This window comes from Canis lupus, chromosome 5 (genome assembly GCF_048164855.1).
Source record: "Canis lupus baileyi chromosome 5, mCanLup2.hap1, whole genome shotgun sequence".
Lineage (NCBI taxonomy): Eukaryota > Metazoa > Chordata > Mammalia > Carnivora > Canidae > Canis > Canis lupus.
Window position 1 is genome coordinate 18053015 of NC_132842.1, and position 24199 is coordinate 18077213.

Consider the following 24199-nt stretch of genomic DNA (forward strand, 5'->3'; position numbering starts at 1 on the left):
CCTGCGAGTCAGCACAGCAGCCCCTCCCCCGAAGACCAGCTGGAAGGTCAGGGCAAGAGCAAGTTCACCGAGCAGCACTGGAAAGCTCCAGGGCAAGTCCAGGGATTTACACGATATAGAACCAGAGGGTACCCCTCCTATTTTTTTCCTGCCTATTCCACTACAACTTGTTTTTATATCAGACTGTAAATTTTCTTTTTTTTCCTCTTTCCCACCTTACTACAATATTTTACCAACTCTTCATTTTTAAGATGCTTCCTTTTTGACTTTCAAATTTCTACAATGACACGTCCTAGATATACTTTCCACTTCTAGATTCCCTACAACATACTCAATTTTGGGATATATACAAGATATGGTTTTTGTTTTGTTTTGTGTTTTCTCTCTGCCTCATTTTGTTCTACAATGGCACAAGTTCATACCTTCTAAACCATGCCAGCATGCACCCAGAACCAAGTGGTATACCGTGCTGGTTCATTCTGTGAGATTATACTCTCTCTGCATTCCCATTCTGCCCCCCTCTTTTATTTCATTTATGTTTTGGTGGTCATTGGTGGGGCTCTCTACATGTATTTCTGGTTTATATAAATTTAGAACTGAGCATCTTCTAACATACAGAACTTAATATACTCAGAACCAAGAGGATCAACCTCTAGGACCCCTCAGGTAGACTACGTTCTCCCTCCACTACAACTTCGTCACCACCACCATCTCCCTTTTTTCTTTTCTTTTTTCTCTTTTTCCTCTTTTGTTTTTTGTTTTGTTTTATTTTATTTTATTTTTTTACTTTTTCCTTCTTCTATGGTATTTTTGGCCTTTTATCTTTTATTGCTTTGTTTAAAAATTTATTTTTCACTTTAGTGGCCCTTTCCTTTAATTTTGTTCTCATCTTCGTTTTCATTTTCTGGTCTCTGACCTCATCAGAATCATCTACGGTGAAATTTACTTAGGTCGTGACTGATATTCCTGACTCAGCCCGTTCACACAGCCACTGTGCACTGAACAAAATGACTAGAAGAATTAACCACAAAAGAAAGAAGCGAAACAGTACTCTCTGTAACAGAGTTACAGAAAATGGGTTACAATTTGATATCAGAAAGCCAATTCAGAAGCCCAATTATAAAGCTCCTGGTGGCTCTGGGGAAAAAAAGCATAAAGGACTCTAGAGACTTTGTTACTACAGAATTTAGCTCTAATCAGGTTGGAATTAAAAATAAATTAAATGAGATGCTAGCCAAACTGATGTCCTAACAGCTAGGGTTAATGAGGGGGGGAGAGTGAGTAACATAGAAGACAAGGTGATAGCAAGGAAGAAAGCTGAGGAAAAAAGAGAAAAACAATTTAAAAACCATGGGGAAAGGTTAAGGGAAATAAATGACAGCCTCAGGAAACAACTGGGGTTCCAGAAGACGCCAAGAGGGAGAGAGAACCAGAAAGTATATTTAAACAAATAATAGCTGAGAACTTCCCTAATTTGGGGAGGGAAACAGGCATTTAGAGCCAGGAAATAGAGAGGTCACCCCCCAAAATCAATAAAAACTGTTCAACACCTTGACATTTAATAGCGAAACTTGCAAATTCCAAAAATAAACAGAAAATCCTTAAAGCAGCCAGAGACAAGAGATTCTTAACTTATATGGGGAGAAATATCAGATTAACAGCAGACCTCTCCACAGAGACCTGGCAGGCCAGAAAGGGCTGACAGAATATATTCATGGTACTAAATGAGAAGAACATGCAGCCAAAAATATTTATTCAGCAAGGCTGCCATTCCAAACAGGAGGAGAGATAAAGAGCTTCCAAGATAGGCAAAAACTGAAAGAGTATGTGACCACAAAACCAGCTCTGCAAGAAATATTAAGGGGAACACTGTAAAAAGAAGAGGACACCCAAATAAATAATCCCTAAAAACAGAGACTGAATAGGTATTACGGTGACACTATATTCATATCTTTCAATAGTTTCTCTGAACATGAATGGGCTAAATGATTCCATCAAAAGACACAGGGCTTCGGCCTGGAAAAAAAATAAAATTAAAAAACCCATCTATTTGCTGTCTACAGGAGACTTATTTGAGAGCTAAGGACACATCCAGTCTGAAAATGAAAGGGTGGAGAACAAGTTACCATTCAAATGGTCCTCAAAAGAAAGCAGGGGTAGCAATCCTCACATCAGATAAATTAAAGTTTATCCGAAAGACTGTAATAAGAGATGAAGAGGGACACTGTATCATACTTAAAGTGTCTATCAAACAAGAATACCTATCAATCATGAATATTTATGTCCCTAATGTGGGAGCTGCCAAGTATATCAGTCAATTAATAACCGAAATAAAGACACACTTAGATAATACACTAATAGTGGGAGGCTTTAACATGGCACTTTCTGCAAATGACAGATCTTCTAAGCACAACATCACCAAAGAAACAAGGGCCTTAAATGATACACTGGACCAAATTTCACCTATATATACAGAATTTTGCATCCCAATGCAACTGAATACACATTCTCCTTAAGTGCATGTGAAACTTTCTCCAGAATAAACCACATACGGGGTCACAAATCGGGTCTCAGCCAATACCAAAAGATTGAGATTGTCCCCTGCATACTTTCAGACCACAATGCTTTGAAACTAGAACTCAATCACAAGGAGATATTTGGAAGAAACTCAAACACATGGAGGTTAAAGAGTACCGTGCCAAAAGATGAAAGGGTCAACCAGGAAATTAGAGAAGAATTAAAAGATTCATGAAACTAATGAAAACGAAGACACAACCTTTCAAAATCTTTGGGATACAGCAAAAGCAGTCCTAAGAGGGAACTACATCACAATACAAGCCTCCCTCAAGAAATTGGAAAAAATTCAAATACACATACTAATCTTGCACCTAAAGGAACTGGAGAAAGAACAGCAAATAAAACCTACACCCAGCAGAAGAAGAGAGTTAATAAAGATCTGAGTAGAACTCAACGAAATAGAGACCAGAAGAGCTGTAGAACAGATCAAAAAAACCAGGAGTCGGTTCTTTGAAAGAATTCATAAGACAGATAAACCACTAGTCAGCCTCATTCAAAAGAAATTAGAAAATATTCCAATTATAAAATCATGAATGAAAGGGGAGAAATCACAATCAATACCAATGAAATACATACAATTTTAAAAACGTATTATGAGCAGCTATATGCCAATAAATTAGGCAATCTAGAAGAAATGGACGCATTTCTAGAACACCACAAGTTACCAAAACTGGAACAGGAAGAAATAGAAAACCTGAACAGGCCAATAACCAGAGAGGAAATTGAAGCAGTCATCAAAAACCTCCCAAGACACAAAAGTCCAGGGCCAGATGGCTTCCCATGGGAATTCTATCAAATGTTTAAGAAGAAACAATACCTATTCTACTAAAGCTGTTCCAAAAGATAGAAAGGGATGGAATACTTCCAAAATCATTCTATGAGGCCAGCATCACCTTAATTCCAAAACAAAAGAGCCCACCAAAAAGGAGAATTTTACACCAATACCACTGATGAACTCAGATGCAAAAATTCTCGACAAGATACTAGCCAATAGGATCCAACAATACATTAAGAAGATTATTCGCTATGACCAAGTGGGATTTATCCCCCGGATGTATGACTGGTTCAACACTCGTAAAGCAATCAACGTGATAGATCATATCAACAAGAGAAAAAACAAGAACAATATGATCCTCTCAATAGATGCAGAGAAAGCATTTGACAAAATACAGCATCCATTCCTGAACAAAACCCTTCAGAGTGCAGGGATAGAGGGAACATTCCTCAGCATCTTAAAAGTCATCTACAAAAGCCCACAGCAAATATCATTCTCAATGGGGAAACACTGAGAGCCTTTCCCGTAAGATCAGGAACAAGACAGGGATGTCCACTCTCACCACTGCTACTCAACATATTATTAGAAGTCCTAGCCTTAGCAATCAGATGACAGAAAGAAATAAAAGGCTTTCAAATTGGCAAAAAGAAGCCAAACTCTCCGTCTTTGCAGATGACATGATACTGTACATAAAAAACCCAAAAGCCTCCACCCCAAGATTTCTAGAACTCATACAGCAATTTGGCAGTGTGGCAGGATCAAAATCAATGCCCAGAAGTCAGTGGCATTTCTATACACTAACAATGAGACTGAAAAAAGAGAAATTAAGGAATCAAACCCTTACAATTACACCCAAAAGCATAAGATACTAGCAATAAACCTAACTAAAGAGGTAAAGGATCTATACCCTAAAAACTACAAAATACTTCTGAAAGATATTGAGGAAGACACAAAGAGATGGAAAAATATTCCGTGCTCATGGATTGGAAGAATTAATATTGTGAAAATGTCTATGCTATCCAGGGCAATTTACATGTTCAATGCAATCCCTATCAAAATACCATGGACTGGGCAGCCCCGGTGGCACAGAAGTTTAGCGCTGCCTGCGGCCCGGGGCCTGATCTGGAGACCCTGGATCGAGTCCCACCTCAGGCTCTCTGCATGGAGCCTGCTTCTCCCTCTGCCTGTGTCTCTGCCTCTCTCTCTCTCTCTCTCTGCATCTCTATGAATAAAAAAAAATACCATGGACTTTCTTCCCTGTGTTGGAACAATTCATCTTAAGGCTTGTGTGGAATCAGAAAAGATCCCGAATAGCCAGGGGAATATTGAAAAAGAAAACCAAAGCCAGGGGCAACACAATGCCAGATTTCAGCTTGTACTACAAACCTGTGGTCATCAAGACAGTGTGGTACTGGCACAAAAACAGACACATAGATCAATGGAACAGAATAGAGAACCCAGAAATGGGCCCTCAACTCTCTGGTCAACTAATAATTACCAAAGCAGGAAAGATTATCCACTGGAAAAATGAAGGTCTTCATTAAATTCTCTTCAATAAATGGTGCTGGGAAAATTGGACAGCCACATGCAAAAGAATGAAACTAGACCATTCTCTTAAATCATACACAAAGATAAATTCAAAATGGTTAAAAGATCTAAATATGATATTAGAATTCATCAAAATCCTAGAGGAGAACACAGGCAACACCCTTTTTGAACTTGGCCACAGTAACATCTTGCAAGATACATCTATGAAGGGAAGGGAAACAAAAGCAAAAATGAATTACTGGGACTTCATCAAGATAAAAAGCTTCTGCACAGCAAAAGAAACAGTCAACAAAACTAAATGACAACCTACAGAATGGGAGAAGGTATTTGCAAATGACATATCAGATAAAGGGCTAGTATCCAAAATATATAAAGAACTTATTAACCTCAACAGCAAAACAACAAACAATCCAATCATGAAATGGGCAAAAGACATGAACAGAAATCTCACCAAAGAAGACAAAGACATGGGGATCCCTGGGTGGCGCAGCGGTTTCACGCCTGCCTTTGGCCCAGGGCGTGATCCTGGAGATCCGGGATCGAATCCTGCGTCGGGCTCCTGGTGCATGGAGCCTGCTTCTCCCTCTGCCTGTGTCTCTGCCTCTCTCTCTCTCTCACTGTGTGCCTATCATAAATAAATTTAAAAAATTTAAAAAAAAAAGAAGACAAAGACATGGCCCACAAGCACATGGAAAATGCTCTGCATCACTTGCCATCAGGGAAATACAATTCAAAACCACAATGAGATACCACCTCAAAGCAGTGAGAATGGTGAAAATTAACAAGGCAGGAAACAACAAATGTTCGAGAGGATGTGGAGAAAGGGGAACCCTCTTGCATTGTTGGTGGAATGTGAACTGGTGCAGCCACTCTGGAAAACTGTGTGGAGGTTCCTCAAAGAGTTAAAAATAGAACTGTCCTATGACCCAGCAATTGCACTGCTGGAGATTTACCCCAAAGACACAGATGCAGTGAAAAACCGAGACACTTGCACCCCGATGTTTCTAGCAGCAATGTCCACAATAGCCAGACTGTGGAAGGAACTTCGGTGTCCATCAAAAGATGAATGGATAAAGAAGATGTGGTCTATGTATACGATGGAATATTACTCAGCCATTAGAAAGGATGAATATCATTTGCTTCAACGTGGATGGAATGGGATGGTGTTATGCTGAGTGAGGAAAGTCAATCAGAGGAGGACAAACATTATATGGTTTCATTCATTCAGGGAATATAAGAAATAGTGAACGGGGGATCCCTGGGTGGCGCAGCGGTTTGGCGCCTGCCTTTGGCCCAGGGCGCGATCCTGGAGACCCGGGATCGAATCCCACATCAGGCTCCCAGTGCATGGAGCCTGCTTCTCCCTCTGCCTGTGTCTCTGCCTCTCTCTCTCTGACTATCATAAATTAAAAAAATAAAATAAAATCCCCAGTTCCTTTAAAAAAAAAAAAAAGATTTATTTAAAAAAAAAAAAAAAAAAGAAATAGTGAACGGGATTATAGGGGAGAGGAGGGAAAATGAGTGGGAAATATCAGAGAGGGAGACAGAACATGAGAGACTCCTAAGTATTGGAAATGAACGAGGGGTAGTGGAAGGGGAGACAGGTCGGGGGATGGGGTGACTGGGTGATGGACACTGAGGGGGGCACTTGACAGGATGAGCACTGGGAGTTATATGTTAGCAAATCAAACTTCAATTAAAAATATTTTTAAAAAATGAAACAATGGAAACAGCATTTATGAAATGGAGAAGACTGTGAAGAAGTAGGTTTTGGGTGAGGGGGGAAACAGGACCTATGTTTTGGACATGCTATATTTAAGAAATTGTTAGGTATTCAAGTAATCATGTCTAGCAGAGACGTAGATATATTAATCAGTCTGTACCTCAGGTGAAAATTTCAGGCTGGAGATATAAATCAGAAAATAATCAAAGTGGCAAGAATAAGGCACAAAAATAAGAGAAAGATTAAGAGTGATTCCTAATGTCAAGGACATCAAGTCAAGTAGCTATTAAACTATCAATGTCAAAAGCTGGTGATAGGTTTGATGAAGGTTGAGAAGAGACCCCTGGATCTAAATCACTGGTGACTTTGATGAGAACAGTGTCTGCTTGATGGTAACAGCAAAGCCCTCACTAAAGTGAATTAAAAAGAAATTCTAAAGATAAAAGCTAAAGGCAATATATATAATTATTTTTAGGTATATATTTTGTAAAGAAAAGGGGAAAATGATGTGATAGCTGAGGAAGAATTAGGATGGAGAGAAAAACATTTTTTTTAAGATGTGAGATACAAAAACTGTCTTTAGGCCAATAGAAAAGTCTCTGGAGTCATGTCAGGCAGGCATGGGTTCTACTTACAGGAGAAAGGGGTGACAATTGCTGGGAGCATGGACAGTTTATCCAGGATAAAGGAGAAAAGAGAGTTTGTAGATAGGTCGAAGGCTTGTTGGAGCTTACTAAAATCTTTCTGTTTGTTCCTATTTTCCCAGTGAAATAAGATATAAGATCATCAGCTGAGGCTAGGGACACGAACACTGAAGATGGATATTAAAGACAGGAGAAAAATGTGCTATACCCTGAGGTAAATGGGTGAGTGAATGGAGTAGAGAAATACAATGATTCCTCGGAAGTACAAGAACAAAATTAAGGCAGTGATCATCCATATACAGTGAGGACAAACAACACTGCTTTGTTTTCTTCCCCAGCCACATTCAGCTGGGCAGCTGAGGGGGCTGAGAGGCACAGTTAATCTGTTAGTGCTGGGCAGCTCAGGTGGCTCAGCAGTTTAGCACTGCCTTCAGCCCAGAGTGTGATCCTGGAGACCCAGGATCGAGTCCCACATCAGGCTCCCTGCAGGGAGCCTGTCTCTCCCTCTCTCTCTGTCCCTTTGTGTCTCTCATGAATGAATAAATAAACCTTTTTATGAAAATCTGTTAGTGCTTTAGTGACTATCAAAGGACAACAAGGAAGTTGAAGGTCGACGTAAGGCAGTCATTCCAATATGAAGCAATGGAATTTAAACTGCCTAAGAAAGGAAGTCAGATATGAAAGGATGAGAGACACTGAAGTGTTGGTATGATCAGCAGATTGTAGGTACTGGTAACACTGGTATATTGATGGAATGGTAGAAACACAGGAAGAGAGCTAAAAATGGTAGGAAGTAGCTAAAAAAGGAAGATGGTTGCAGATTAGGGGTTCTAGTTACTGCTAAGAAAACACATACTACTTTTCATGCAAAAGGGAGAATGACTCAGAAGGTGGAACCAAGAGTCCAGACAACAGAAGTAAGAACCCATATCTAACAACCAAATTAAAGAACTCCAGCTCAAGTTTTCCCAGCTACATTTCAAAACTGCTTTGAACCGGGATCCCTGGATGGCGCAGTGGTTTGGCGCCTGCCTTTGGCCCAGGGCGCGATCCTGGAGATCCGGGATCGAATCCCACGTCAGGCTCCCGGTGCATGGAGCCTGCTTCTCCCTCTGCCTGTGTCTCTGCCTCTCTCTCTCACTGTGTACCTATCATAAATAAATAAAAATTAAAAAAAAAAACTGCTTTGAACCAATGACTTCTTTTTCTACCTTCCATTCTCCTTCTCTTTTTTAACTAAAATGTCAGGTGTTATCCTGATGTCAATCTTATGATTATATGTTAAGAATTTTGGAAGCAGATAACTTCTATAGTTAATTTCACAGGTCAACAGATGGAAGGAATTGTGTCTAGGAGATATACTACATTTACCTGATAATTTGCGTGATGATTTCTAGACTTACAGAGAGACTAGATTTAATTGAAGATTTGGGCTTTTTATTGTGGCTATAATGGAGTGAGGTCCTTGGAAATCATGGGAAAAGTTGAATGCGTTTTGTATATGAGAGGAATCACAGGGACCAGCGATTAAATTACAGTAAGCAGATTTGTAACATAGCCCTCATGCTCTCCAACCCCTGCTGTTATAATATTATTAAGTTATGTTACATGGCAAAGGAGTTTTGCCAATGTAACTAAGGCTACTAATCAGTTGATCTTAAGATATGAAGCTATCTGTTTAAACTAACCTAATCAAATATAGTCATGACTACCATTATTAACATGTTAATTAACATGTTAAATTAATGAAATTTCACAATCCAAATATAATTATGAGATCCTGATGAGCCTGAGTTAATTTATATTTCCATATATACATATATGGAAATATGTGTATACATATATCACAATTTATGTATGTGTATATATAGCCCAAAATATATAGTGTATGTATGTGTGTATCCCAAAGAAGATAAATTTAGATTCTTGCTAACTCTGAAAATTTAAGAGACAGTGGCATCACCAAGATGCTGACATAGGTCATTTCTGCTTTATTCCCCTTCAGAAAAACAACTACTGATGAACAAGACACAGCTGAGAAAATCCTAGAATAGAGATGATACTGAAACATCCCCTGCATCACAGAGACCAAGATAGACTGTATTAGAAGCGTAAGAGAAGCAACTCCATTCTGACTACTTTGTCTTTCTCCCAGACAGGAGCAACACCACATGGAAAGGTCTTCCCTGAACCTCCAGTTCCCCCCAAAAGAAGAGAACTCAAGGGGACAATCAGCACCACCACCACTACAGATTACTTCATGAGAGCCCCTACTCTGGTCTCGTGCCATGAGAATTGCAGGGGAAACTGTGAGGCTTGCAATAACCAACACACAGATCTTGGCAGATGCAATTCATGACTACAACTCCCTAAGTGATTAGTAATCCAAGTAGTGGCCCCAACCAGCAGCTTTGCTCATCACCAGAACCAAGTCTGGGACAAACTGTGACCAGAGAACTCACTGGAGTACATATCTGCTTGATTTGGGTTCTCATACAAGTTTTGCTGACTCTAGAAACTGTATCCAAGCAAGAAGTTGTAGCTCCATTTGCTGGGGAAACTGTCTTCTGGTCCATCTTGCCAGAGGGCACTGACAAGAAAACCTAAAAGCTGTATAGCTCAGCAATACTCCAACCAAGAGGTGTGTGGGTGGTTCGGACAGTCCCCGAGGCAAAGCCAGTACAGGGTATGAAAAATTCCCCTGCTGCACCCAGGCAGGGGAATTAATTCACAGCGAAGGCTGAGGGTGCATCATGGCCTCACCCATAAGAAAAACTCGTTTGGGGAACATGTGAGCAAGGCCAGGAGGCACCCCTCCCAACCCCACCCAAGCAAGTAACCTGAAACACAGCCACACCCACTGTGGCTCCCAGGCCCCATCTGACCAGAAGGGCTGGCAAGGATATCTGGAAGCTCTGTAACCAACAATGTGTAAGCCAATAAGCAGAAAGGCAGAGCTAACTGTCTAGAGCAAAGCCAGTACCAGGTGTCGAGGGGTGGCCTGCTGTACCTAGGCAGAGGAATTAACTCATAGCCAAGGTAGAGAGTAGCTTCTGGCTCTTACTGAGTCAAAAGACAGAAAAGCAGAGAAGCCTGGAGCAGCACCTCTCCATCCCATTCAGAAAAGGGAACTAAAACAGCCCCACCACTGAGGATAGCATCTCCCAGCCCCACCTGACCAGAAGGGCTGGTGAAAAAAGGGAGCTACAAAAAGCCAGCAATACTGTAGCCAAGAGACAGACAGGCATATACAACAGTGAGCAGAACAAAGCCAGTGGCTCATATTTGGCCAGGGAACTTGGGACACAGGTCAGGATAAGATAACACACAAAGAGCTTTATTGCCTTTAAAGGTGCCCCTCCCACTGCTCCTGGGCAGAGAAACTAATTCATGGCCCCAATTATATTAATATAGCCTTCAGCTTTTGTGACCTGGGAACTTAACAAGACCACATGGGGAGCTGCTGTACAGGCCATCCAAAAGCTCTGCTTCTAGCTGCACTTGAAAAGAGAGAACAGCCCATGGCTTTCTACATCTGCAGAGCAGATGACCAAGAAATTCAGTGCACACTCTTGTGTTGATTCAGGTACCCTCAAATGAGCCATGCGGACACTGGGTCCTCCCCTGCTAGTGAAGGGAAATGAATTTACAGCTCTGTCTACTAAATATAGTACCCAGTTCAGACCATCTAGTAAGCCAGATGGAAAATTCATGCAACTGGGGGGGGCCCATCCTACAGATTTCCACCTCTTTCCCTATACCCAAACTTAGAGCTTGGAAAGTTGCCTTGCCAAAAACTAGACCATAATAGCGGGTACCACCTGCCCAGTGACCTAAACTGAGGTGACTATTGAAGATCTATCTCTGCCAAAGCAAATCTATAGAGTCTAGAAGAGGAGCCAAATTATTCAAGTGTGCAGATACCAATGTAAGAAATCAAAGATAACAAAATCCAAGTAAATATGAGACCATCAAAGGAAACTAATAGGGACGCCTGTGTGGCTCAGTGGTTGGGCACCTGCCTTTGGCTCAGGGTGTGATCCTGGATTCCCAGGTTCAAGTCCCGCATCAGGCTCCTTGCATGCAGTCTGCTTGTGTCTCTGCATCTTTCTCTCTCTCTCTCTCTCTCATGAATAAATAAATAAAATCTTAAAAAAAAAGGAATCTAATAAAGTTCTAAAAACTGACCCTAAAAAATATGAAGATCTAGGAACTATCAGATTTATAATAATTTTCTTAACTTTAGGTAACTACAATAACATATAGACAATTAAATGAAATTAGGAAAATAATCCATGAAAACAACAAGAAGTTTGACAAGGCAATAGCAACCAGAAAAAAAACAACAAACCCAGAAATAAAGAGAAATCCTAGAGTTAAAAAAAAATAGTAATTGAGCTGAAGTAGTTAATAGAATTTCAAAAGTACACTTAGCCATGCAGAAGGAAAGAATTAGTGACCTAAAAATATAAGACATAGAAAAATTATCCAGTCAGAGAAACAAAAAGATAAAATAAGAAAGAGTGAAAAAATCCTAAGGGACTCATAAATACAATGGGAATTCCAGGAAAAGAGAATGAGAAAGGGCAGAAGCAAACTGAAAGCAATAGTGGTTAAACATTTCCCAAACCTGGGAAGAGAAATGAACATACAGAACCATAAGGCTCAAAAGACTTGAAATAGGCTGACTTTGAAAAAGGCTGTACCTGAAATAGGCTGACTTTGAAAAAAGCTGTACCAAGAAGGATCAATTAAATTGTCAAAGCCAAAGAAACCATTTTAAAAGCATTAAGGAAAAAAGAGAAAAGTACATACACGGGAACTTCTATGACTATAAGCAGATTTCTCAACAAAGACTTTTTAGGGCAGGACAAAATGGGATGACATATTCAAAATATTGAAGAATAATTAAGAATTCTATACCCAGCAGAGCTGTCCTTTAGAAATGGAGAAATAAAGACTTTTCCAAACAAAAGATGAGGGAGTTCATTACCACTACACCTGCCTTCTAAGAAACACTAAGGGAATTAAGGGAATTCTGAGTAAAAGTAAAACATAAGCCTTATAAAAATATAAAAAGAAAGTATAGGGATGCCTGGGTGGCTCAGTGGTTGAGCGTCTGCCTTTGTGGTCCAGGGCATGATCCTGGAGTCCCGGGATCAAGTCCCACATCAGGCTCCCTGCATGGAGCCTACCTCTCTGTCTATGTTTCTGCCTCTCTCTCTCTGTGTCTCTCATGAATAAATAAATAAAGTTTAAAAAAAGAAAGTATAAAACTCACTGGTAATAGTAAACAGTTAGGGTTAGATTCTGTAATATGGTGATGGTGGTACATCATTCACTTACAACTCTAGTTTAAAAGTTAAAATAAATGTAGTAAAAATACAATAACTACAGTAATTGTTATTAGTTACAAATACAAAAATATGTAAATTTTATAAGAAATTACCTAAAATATGAGGGGGAGAAGAAGTAGAAGTATCAACTTTAGGAATTTCAGGAAGTAAAGTTGTTATCAGCTTAAAATAGGGTTTGTGATTTTAAGATGTTTTATGTAAGCCCATGAAAACCACAAAGGAAAAAACTGTAGCAATCACACAGAAGAACAGGACAAAGAAGGCAAAGGATACTAGTACCAAAATACATTAAAACAAAAAAGAAAACATGGAACAATACATCTCCAAAGCAACTAGAAAACATTTAGACATGGAGAGAGAGGGAGAGACATGGGCAGAGGGAAAAGGAGGCTCCCCATGGGGAGCCAGATGCAAGACTCGATCACAGGACCCTAGGGTCACGCCCTGAGCCAAAGACATATGCTCAACCACAGACCACCCAGCATCCCAAAAGCAAGTTTTTAAAGGGCAAAAATAAGTCCTGATCTATCAATAGCTACTTTAAATGTAAATAATTCTCCAACCAAGACAGACAGAATAGCTAAATGAATTTAAAAGAGAAAGAAAGAAAGACCTAATATTTTAGCCTCAAAGACACACATAGACTGCAACTAAAGGGAAAGGAAGAGATATTTCAAGAAAATGGTAATGAGAAAAAAAAGCAGGAATAGCTGCATTTATATCAAACCAAGAGGCTTTAAAATCATAAAAAAGAGAGGCACCTGGGTGGCTCCGTCAATTAAGTGTATGCTTTGGGCTCAGGTCATGATCCCCAGGGTCCCCAGCAGGGAATTTGCTTCTCTCTCTCCCTCTACCCCTACTCATGCTCTCCCTCCCTCTCTCAAGTAAATAAGTAAAATATGTGAAAAAAAGAAAAAAACAAAGTAAAACTATAAAAAGAGAGAACAAAAAGGTCATTATTTAATGATAAAAAGGTCAACACATCAACAAGATATAACAACTAGATATTTATGGAACCAACATCAAAGCATCCGAATAAATAAAGCAAAAAAGAACAGAGGTAAGAGACGAAATAAACACTAATACAATAACAGTTAAAGACTTTAACATGTTACGCTCAACAATAGTAGATTATCCAAGGAATCTATAAGTTAATAGCAGATTTGAACAATGCTAGAGGCCCAATGGACTTAGACGTATACAAAACATTCTGTGCAATAACAACCAAACACATTTTTCTTAAGTGCACATGGAACATTGTCTAGGATAGACTATATGGTAGGCCATAAAACAGGCCGTACCAAATTTGAGAAAATTAACACCATATCAAATATTTTTCTCTGACCACAATGATGTGAAAAGAAGTTGAGGGCAGCCCGGGTGGCTCAGCAGTTTAGCGCCGCCTTCAGCCCAGGGCGTGATCCTGGAGACCTGGGATTGAGTCCTGCATGCTGCTCCCTGCATGGAGCCTTCTTCTCCGTCTCCTGTGTCTCTGCATCTCTCTCTCTCTCTCATGAATAAATAAATAAATAAAACCTTTTTTAAAAAAAAGACAATAGAAGTTGAAAATAAGGAAAACAGGAAAATTCATGAATACTCAGAAATTAAATAACACATTCCTGAACAATCGATGAATCCAAAAAAAATGGGGGGGAATAAAAGTTCCTTGAGACAAATGAAAATGGAAACATTACAAAAATTAAGGGGTGAAGCAAAAGCATTTCTAGGAGGAAATTTCATACCAATAAATGTCTACATTAAAAGGCAAGAAATATTCCAAATAAATAACCTAACTCTATCCTTAATGAACCAGAAAATAACTGAGCCCAAAGTTAGCAAAGAAAATGGAAAACAATGAAGATTAGAGCAGAAATAAATGAAATGGAGAAATTAAAAACAATAGAAAAGTTAACCAAACTAATAGTTGTTTCTTTGAAAAGATAAACAAAATTGATACATTTTAACAGGAAAAAAAAGAACTCAAATTACAAAATTATAAGTGAAAAGGGAGATATTACAATGAATACCACAAAGGTACAAAAATTCATACAAGGTTACTACAAACAACTATACACCAGGAAACTGACAACTGAGAAGATATAAAAAAATGTCTTTGAAACATACAACTTACTAAAATGGCGTCAGGAATAAATAGAAAATAAATAGACTAATTACTAGTAAGGAGAGTGAATCAGAAAAGGAAGAAAGGAAGAAAGGAATGAAGGAAGGGAGGAAGGAAAGAAGGAAGGAAACAGAGAACAAAGGAAAGAAAGAGAAAGAGAAAAAGAAAAAGGAAAAAAGAAAAAAAAAAACAGAAAAAGAAGTTCCTATGAAGAAAAGCCTAGAACCAGATGGCTTCACTGGTATATTTTACCAAACTTCTAAGAATTAATATACCAATATTCTCAAACTTCTCCAAAAAAACAAAAAGCAGAGAACATTCCCAATAAGCCTTATGAGGTCAGCACTATCTTCATGCTGAAAGACAGATGAGAACCCTACTAAAGGGGGATCCCTGGGTGGCGCAGCGGTTTGGCGCCTGCCTTTGGCCCAGGGCGCGATCCTGGAGACCCGGGATCGAATCCCACGTCGGGCTCCCGGTGCATGGAGCCTGCTTCTCCCTCTGCCTTTGTCTCTGCCTCTCTCTCTCTCTCTGTGACTATCATGAATAAATAAAAATTAAAAAAAAAAAACCCTACTAAAAAAGAAAACTATAGGCCAATATCCCTGATGATTATAAATGTGAACATTCTCAGCAAAATACTAGAAAAGATATCAGCAGCCTATTAAAAGGACCATTCACCATAATCAACTTGGATTTATCCCTGGGATGAAAGGATGGCTCAAAATATGGAAATCGATCAATGTGATACATCACATTAATAGAGTGAAAGAAAAGAATCCTATTATCATCTCAATAGACACAGAAAAAGCATTTGACAAAATCCAACAGTCATTCATGAAAAAAACAGTTAACAAATGAGGTATGGAAGTAACATGCCTCAAAATAATAAAGGCCATATTGACAAGCCCATAGCTGATGTCACACTCAATTGTGAAAGGTTGAAAGCTTTTCTTCCAAAATCAGGAACAAGATAAGGTGCCCACTCTCACCACTCCTCTTCAATATAGTACTAAAAGTCCTAGCTAGAGCAATTAGTCAACAAACAGAAAAGGCATCAGAATTCAAAAGGTAGAAGTAAAATGGTCTCTGTTTGCAAATAACATGTTTTTGTATAGAGAAAATCCTAAATATTCAACAAAAAAACTGTTAAAATAATCAACAAATTGAGCCCAGTTGTAAGACACAAAATTGACATACAAAATAAAATTTCTATAATAACAAATTTTCTGAAAAGGAAATAAAGAAACATATCCAATTTATAATTGCATGAAAAACAATAAAATACTTAGGAGTAAATTTAAGGAAGTGAAAGATCTATGCTAACAACCGTAAGACAATGATGAAAGCAATTGAAGAAGACATAAATGAATGGAAAGATAGGGCAGCCCAGGTGGCTCAGCAGTTTAGTGCCGCCTTCGGCCCAGGGTGTGATCCTGGAGACCCAGGATCAAGTCCCACGTTGGGTTCCCTGCATGGAGCCTGCTTCTCCCTCTGCCTCTGCCTGTGTCTCTGTTTCTTTCTCTGTATCTTTCATGAATAAATCAATAAAGTCTTTTAAAAAATGGAAAGGTATCCTATGTTACTGGACTGCAAGAATCACTATTATTTAAATGTCAATACTACCAAAAACCATCTATAGATCAATGCAGTCCCTATTGAGATTCCAGTGGCTTTTTTTTTTTTTTTTAGCAAAAGTAGAAAAAAAAAAAACCCTAAAATTTATATGAAGCAAAAAAAAAAAAAAAAAGCAAAGAAATCCTGAGAAAGAACAAGGCATGAGGCATTATTGTTCCTGATTTTTTATATTTATTATAAAGCCATGGTCACTAAAACAGTAGAGTACTGGCACAGAAGCAAAGAGAACAATGGAATAAGGAATTCAGACACAAATCCAAGCATATATGGTCAACAAATATTTGACAAGCGAGTCAAGAATGCTCAATGAAGAATTGTCTCTTCAATAAATGATGTTGCAGCAAATGGATACTCACATGTAAAAGAATGAAACTGGGCCCATAGCTTACACCACTCACAACATTAACTCAAAATTAAATAAATGCTTAACTGTGAGACCTGAAACCATGAAACTCCTAGAAGTAAAACACAGGATAAAAGCTCCTTGACACTGGTCTTGGTAATTATATTTTGGAAATCACACATAAAATGTAACCAAAAAATAAAAAATAGACAAGTGGGAATACATCAAACTAAAAAGTTTCTTCACATCTGAGGAAGCCATCAACTAATTGAAAAGACAACCTACAGAACAGAGAAAAAATATTCACAAACCATATATCTGATAAGGGATTAATAGCCAAACCAAATAAATAATGCACATAACTCTATGGCAGAAAAATCACCCAATTTAAAAATGAGCAAAAAACCTAATAACCATTTTTCAAAAAAAGATACACAGATAGGCAACAGGTATATGAAAAGATGTTCAACACTTCTAGTCATTAGGGAAATACAAATTAAAACTACAATGAGATACCACCTCATGCCTGTTAGAATGGCCATCATCCAAAAGACAAAAGATAACAAATGCTGGTATGGATGTAGAGGAAAGCGAACCCTTGTGCACTCTTGGGGGCGGTGTGTGTTGTAAACTGGTACAGCCACTGTGGAAAACAGAATGAAGGCTCCTCAAAAATTAAAAATAGAACTAGTTACAGTCCATTTCTGGGAATGTATCCAAAGGAATTGAAAACACAAGAAAAGATAAATGAACCTCCCGATACACAGCAGCATTATTTATAATAGCAGAAACAGGGAAACAATCGAAGTGTCCAATGATGGAGGAATGGTTAGAGCAGTTGTGGCATATATGGTTGACTCCTGAACAACGAGGTGTGATCCTCCACATAGTTGAAAATCTGCATATAAAATTTGACTTTCCAAAATTAAGAGGCAGACTCTTAATAGCTTACCGTTGACTGGAAGCCTTACTAATAGCATAAACAGTCAACTAATACATACTTTGTTTACGCATTATATATTGTATTCTCACAATTAGGTAAACTAAAGAAAGGAAGGCGCTATGATGTATACCTTAAACCTCACTCAGTGATGTATGTCAACTATCTCTCAATAAAAGTGAAAAGAGATGAAAAGATACAATTGTCACTTGCTTTTTTGAAATATTTGCAGTAGCCTCCTACTGACTCCTCTTTCCTGAAGGACCCTAGAGGTCCAAGTTGGGAGTCATGAATCCAGTGAGGGAGGGGGGGAATGTGCTTCTCCCCCCGCCACTATCAGAGTCTTTAGTATCACCCAAGAATCTTCTATTTCTCCATTAGTCCTAGTTTCCAAGGCAAAATTTCCATAGTGATCACCACCACAGCTCCCCACCTTGCAGAGTCTACCCCTGTATACTCCATCACTCCTCTGTTACCACAGATAAATTGTTTGGGTTCCTAGCAGAGGCCATTCTCTACTCATATACTGGGTCACATCCTCTCTTGGCTATTCAACAACTCCATCTCTCCAGAAAATCCTCCCCCCTCTTGCATCACGCACACTATCCTTCTTTATTCTCCACACCTCTTCCACAAGTCTAGAGAAACATGTTGGTAAACTCTCTTGGCCCCATTTCATGTAAGAGCCACCACCTCATTTCTCAGTTTTCCTAAATGAAGTCTTAGAGGTTGATGAAAATTATAACTTTCCAATTTTCTCTTGAGCTCCCTCCAATCAAGCTTTCTCCTCTTGCTAAGATCCACAATTACTTCATAACATTGTATCCGAAGTCAATTCGCAGTCCTCATCTTGGTCTATCAGCAATATGTGACAGTTAACCAGGTTTTCCACTATCCTGAAACACTGAGAACTTGCCTTTCAAGACAGTAAATTTTCTGAATTTCCTTCCTTCTTTCCTCATTGTTCCTCTCTTCATCTCTGCTGGTTCTTCCTTTGACCTTGTTTCTAGATCTTTGATCTTCTATCTTCATTACTTTAGAGAACTCTTCTAGTTGCAGGATTTAAGTGTCATCTCTATGCTGATGTCTCACCAATCTGTATCTCCAGCCTGAACCTCTTCCTTGAACTCCAGATTCATATATCTAATTCTCTATTAGACATTTTTTTTCTGGGCAGCCCAGGTGGCTCAGCGGTTTAGCACCACCTTCAGCCCAGGGTGTGATCCTGGAGCCCCGGGATCAAGTCCCATATCGGGCTCCCTGCATGGAGCTAGCTTCTCCCTCTGCCTATGTCTCTGCCTGCCTCTCTCTCTCTCTCTCTCTCTCTCTGTCTCTCTCTCTCTCTCTCTCACACACACACAAAAATAAAATCTTTAAAAATATATATTTAAAAAATACATATTTTCCTGAATATCTAACTGGCATCTCCAATGTAATACAACCAGGAATGATCTTCTGAGCTTTTCCTTCAAACATTCAAACATAAGTTTTTCTTAGAGACTCCTAAGGTCTTAGCAGACAGATTGTGAACCTTGGTTGCATGTTATAGTCACATGGGGGGCCTGAGTTCCACCTCCCAATGATTGTAACCCAATTGGTCATGGCATCCAGAGTGTTAGAAGCTCTCTATGTAGCTTCTCCAAAGAAGCCAAGATTGAGGACTGTAGCTCTGGATGGGTTGCTTCTTCCTTTAACCTCAAATCCTATTATTTTTTCCCCATAAACACTCTCCTCCAGCCACACTGGTCCCCTTGCTATTGCTCAACTCACCAAATATGCTCCCCTTTCAATTCCTTCTTTGTGCCTGGAACACTTTTACCTAAAATAGCCTTAAGATTTATTTCCTTATCTTTTCAAGTCTTTGCTTTAAATCACTGTGTCATTGAGATCTACTATGACCACCCTATTTAAGTTTGCAAAGTTCTCTGCCAACCACATCATTTCCCCATTACCCTTACCAGGACTTTTTTTTTTTCCTTCAGCATTATGCCCTTCAAAAAGATGTAATTTACTCATTTATTATAGGTTCAGTCTCTCCCCAGTTAGGAAGCAGACTCTGAGAGCAGAGGAATATCTGCATCTTTGCTTACTGTGGGATCTCAGATCATGCATGATATATAGCAGGTACTCAAAAAACGAGCACTAGTGACATTCCTTTTTCTAATATGAAATTTTCTCCTTTCTCATTTTCATCAAATTCTTGGTTCTGTTTAAGAGTTAGACCTATTTGCTGGTATCCCAAAACAACCCTACTTAATAGTTCATCCACTTCTAATTTTTTTCCAAAGGCTTATCTTTCCTTACATTTCCTTAATTATGAGCTTCTCCTTAGGGTTTAGTATTTGACCCTTTATCCTTATTTATATTTACACTTAACAACCTCTCTCCTTTGAAAAGAGGAGACTTCATTTTTCAGACTTCAGGTAGAATGGAAAATTTAAAGTGGTGCCGCCATGTCAAAGTTTTAGTTAAGAACACTGGACCTTCCTCTCACCCAGGTAAATACAGTACAGTATCAAAGCTTCAATTATTTACGTCAATAAATCCAAATTTTGTTTCTCTAATGCACTGTTCTCTTATTAGTGTCAAAAAAAAGTAATGATCTCCTCCCTCCCTCCTTCTCCCCCCCCCCACACTCTATATCTTATAAGTCAAGATAAAAATTCAGGAGTATTACTTAAAACATCCCTTTTCCCTTTCTCCCAAAACTCAGCCAAGCGTTTCTTTATTCTACTTATTAAATTTTTATTATGACCTATCTCTTCCATGTCATTTCTGTTCATGATAATCTCTTACCTTTCCTCTTAAAGCCTCCCAACTGAAACCATTATTTCCCTACTTTCCCCTTCAATACATTCTACACACTGCCAAAGTATAAACATTTAAAGACCTTTAAAATTCATGCAATTGCATTAAAATCCTTAAATGGCTTTCGTATTATTTAGTATAATAATCCTTACCATGGTTAAGCTAATACTCAACAATCTCTATGCTTCTCTTGCACATAAGCTCAAACTATCACAGTTTCTTTAATAAATCAAGATTACTTTCCTCCTCACTCATTTTAATGCCTTACCACAGTCCATTTCTTCTGTTTGGAACCTCCCATTTATGTTCACTTAGCTATTCAAATTCATTCTATCACATCCTTTTAAAAGTTAATGAGATTCATATAGTCAATGGATCTTGACAAAGGACTAGACAACACAGTGAAAGAAAAGGACAGTATTTTCAACAAATGATAATGTAAAACTGGACACCACATGCAAAAATACTGAGTCCAGACACAGACTTCACATCCTTCACAAATATAAACTCAGATCACAGTTCTAAATATAAAATGCAGAATTATAAAACCTCTGCAAGATAATGTAGGAGAAAATGCAGGTGAACTTGGGTATGGCTATGATTTTGATCCAACACCAGGGCATAATCCATGAAAGAAATAACTGATACACTGGACTCCATTAAAATTTTCGGTTCTGCAAACAGCAATGTCAAGAGAATAAGAAGACAAAGCACAGAGTTGGAGAAAATATTTACAAAAGAACCATCTAATAAAGAACTGTTATCCAGAATCTATATAGGGAGCGGAGGGACGGCCGTCGGAGCCGCCGAGGCCAAGTGCTGCCTGGCTGGGCCTACAAAGGGGATGTCAGGCCTCCAAAAGGAGCGCAGTGGAAGCGAGGGCCTCCCTGAGCCGCTGCTGTGACGGCCAGTGAGCGAGCCGCGGAGGATGTCCACCACCAGGACGGTCGCGCCCGCGGGGATCCCGGGGAACCCGCGGGAGGTCTCCAACCCCGCCAAGCCTGGCCGCAAGACCAAGCAGCTGCAGTAGGCGCAGAACGTGGTGGTAAAGACGCCCTGGAATCACCAGCTCGCCTGGCCCTTCTACCAGCCCGTGGATGCAATCAAGCTAACCTTGCCCGATTACCATAAAATCATAAACACCCAATGGATATGGGGACTATTCAGAAGAGACTAGAAAATAATTATTACTGGAGCGCCAGCGAATGCGTGCAGGACTTCCACACCATGTTTACAAATTGTTACATTTACAACAAGCCCACAGATGACACAGTGCTAACGGCCCAAGCCTTAGAGAAAATTTTTCTGCAGAGAGTGGCCCAGGTGCCCCAGGACGAAGTTGAATTATTACCCCCTGCTCCGAAGGGCAAAGGCCGGAACGCGGCGCAGGAACCCGGAGTGCAGGTGGGCAGCAAGTGGTGGCCGTGTCCTCTGTCTCCCCAGCAACCCCCTTCCAGAGCGTCCCCCCACTGTCTCCAGACGCCTGTCATTGCTGCCCCCCCTCTGCCAACCATTACCGCAAACATCACGTCGGTCCCTGCGCCCCCGCCGCCGCCCCACCCCCTCCCTCGACGCCCATCATCCATCCCTGTGGTCCCTCCCACAGCGCCTGTCGTCAAGGAAAAGGGTGCAAAGCGGAAAGCAGCCACCACGACGCCCACTCCATCCGCGAGCCGGAGCGAATCGCCGCCGCCATCGTCAGACCCCAAGCAGGCCGAGGTGGGGGCTCGGCGAGAGAGTGGGGGCCGCCCCATCGCACCGCCCTGGAAGGGTCTAGAGGACGGCGAGGTGCCTCAGCATGCGGGCCGGAAGGGCGAGCTGCCGAGCACTCGCGGCACTGTGACAGCGTCCTCGAGGACATGCCGTGCAAGAAGCGTGCGGCCTGCGCCTGGCCCTTCTCCAGCCGGTGGACGCCGAGGCCCTGGAGCTGCACGACTACCACGACGTCACCGAGCACCCGATGGACCTCAGCACTGTCAAGAAGACGGACAGTCGCGAGTGCCCAGACGCGCAGGGCTCTGCTGCTGACACCCGGTTCATGTTCTCCAGCTGTTACCAGTACAACCCCCAGGCCACAAGGTGGTGGCCGTGGCCAGGAAGCTGCGGCCGTGTTTGAGGTGCGGTTTGCTAAGATGCCGGCTGAGCCGGGGGAGGCGCCGGCCCTGCCTGCGCCCGCAGCCCCCGTGCTGAGCAGGGGCGCCGAGAGCAGCCGCAGCAGCGAGGAGAGCTCGGAGGAGGAGGCGGAGGAGGCGGAGGAGGGGGAGGAGGGGGAGGAGGGGGAGGAGGGGGAGGAGCGGGCCCGGCTGGCGGAGCTGCAGGAGCAGCTGAAGGCTGTGCACGAGCAGCTCGCCGCCCTGTCGCGGGCCCGGGAACAAGCCAGAGAGGAAGAAGGAGCCGAAGGGAAAGGAGGAGAAGGAGGAGGACGCGGACGAAGACGAGGACACGGAGAGGCACAAGGCCAAGTCTGAGGACGAGAAGGCCAAGGGGGCCCCGCCGCCAAGCAGGCCCAACCGAAGAGGGCTCCCGCCGAGAAGGCCGGCAGCGCAGCCAGGCCAGCAGGCAGCCGAAGCAGGGCGGCAAGCAGGCATCGGCCTCGACGACCCGGAGAGGAGGAGCAAGGCCTGCCCGTGAGCTAGGCCGAGGGCGCCAGCTCAGCCTAGACCACCCGGCTGCCCGGGGACACGGGGCTGCGGGGTCCACTTCATCCAGTCCCGGAGCCCTCGCTCAGGGACCCAGGCCTGAGCAGAGAGAGATTGACTTTGAGCCTCTGAAACCCACCACTGTGCGGGAGCAAGTGTTGTTGACGGGAAAAGCAAAGGGAGCCTTTCTCCACGAGCGGGAAGAAGCAGGCGGCCAAGTCCAAGGAGGAGTTAGCTCAGGAAAGGAAGGAGTCGGAGACGCGCGGCAGGACGTCCGTGGGCAGCTGAACAACAACGAGAAGCCTGCCAAGGAGGAGAAAGCGGGCTCTGCGCCCTCGGGAGGGCCGCCCGGCTCAGCAGCAGCAGCTCCTCGGTCCGGGAGCAGCAGTTCGGCGGATCCAGCTCCACTGCAGCGACTCAGACTGAGCGCTGGACTCGCACATCAGGACAAAACCAGCGAAGTCGCACCCGCCGGAACTCTGCAGTGTCCCTTGCTCTGGTTGATCTGCTGCTGCTCTGGTTCCGCGCCTGCAGGTTTTCTTTAAAACTCAGTGTTACGGAATCCAGGGATCCCGGGTGGCGCAGCGGTTTGGCGCCTGCCTCTGGCCCAGGGCGCGATCCTGGAGCCCCGGGATCGAATCCCACGTCGGGCTCCCGGTGCATGGAGCCTGCTTCTCCCTCTGCCTGTGTCTCTGCCTCTCTCTCTCTCTCTGTGACTATCATAAATAAATAAAAATTAAAAAAGATAAATAAACTCAGTGTTATGGAATCTTCCAGTTTTGGCTTTAATAGGTCTAAGATCTTTCTCGTGTGTATGTGAGGCTTTATGAGAAGGTGTGAACCCGCATAAAGCCTTCCCTTCCTTACTGAGTTGAGTTGCTTGGAGACGGCAACTTCAAACGCTGACCTGATGACCGTAGAAAACCATGTCAGATGTGATCTGAAGTTTCTTGCAAAGCCCCTTTCTTATGCCCAAGCTGGTCTGTAGCTCCAGAAAGCATTGTTTGAAAGGAAGTTTCTCTGAGATGGTACTGCACCGAAGGCTGTCAGCTTTGCAAACAGGCGATGTCTCTGTCCCCCCAGCT

General features: G+C 41.5%; 1 protein-coding gene and 1 pseudogene across 1 annotated transcript in view; one reads left to right on the top strand and one right to left on the bottom strand.

Moving 5' to 3' along the window:
• Positions 1 to 24199, bottom strand: part of LOC140633127 (coiled-coil domain-containing protein 144A-like) — a 606261-nt gene that overhangs the window by 450529 nt on the left and 131533 nt on the right.
• On the top strand, positions 21266 to 23824 carry LOC140632894 (bromodomain-containing protein 3 pseudogene; annotated as a pseudogene).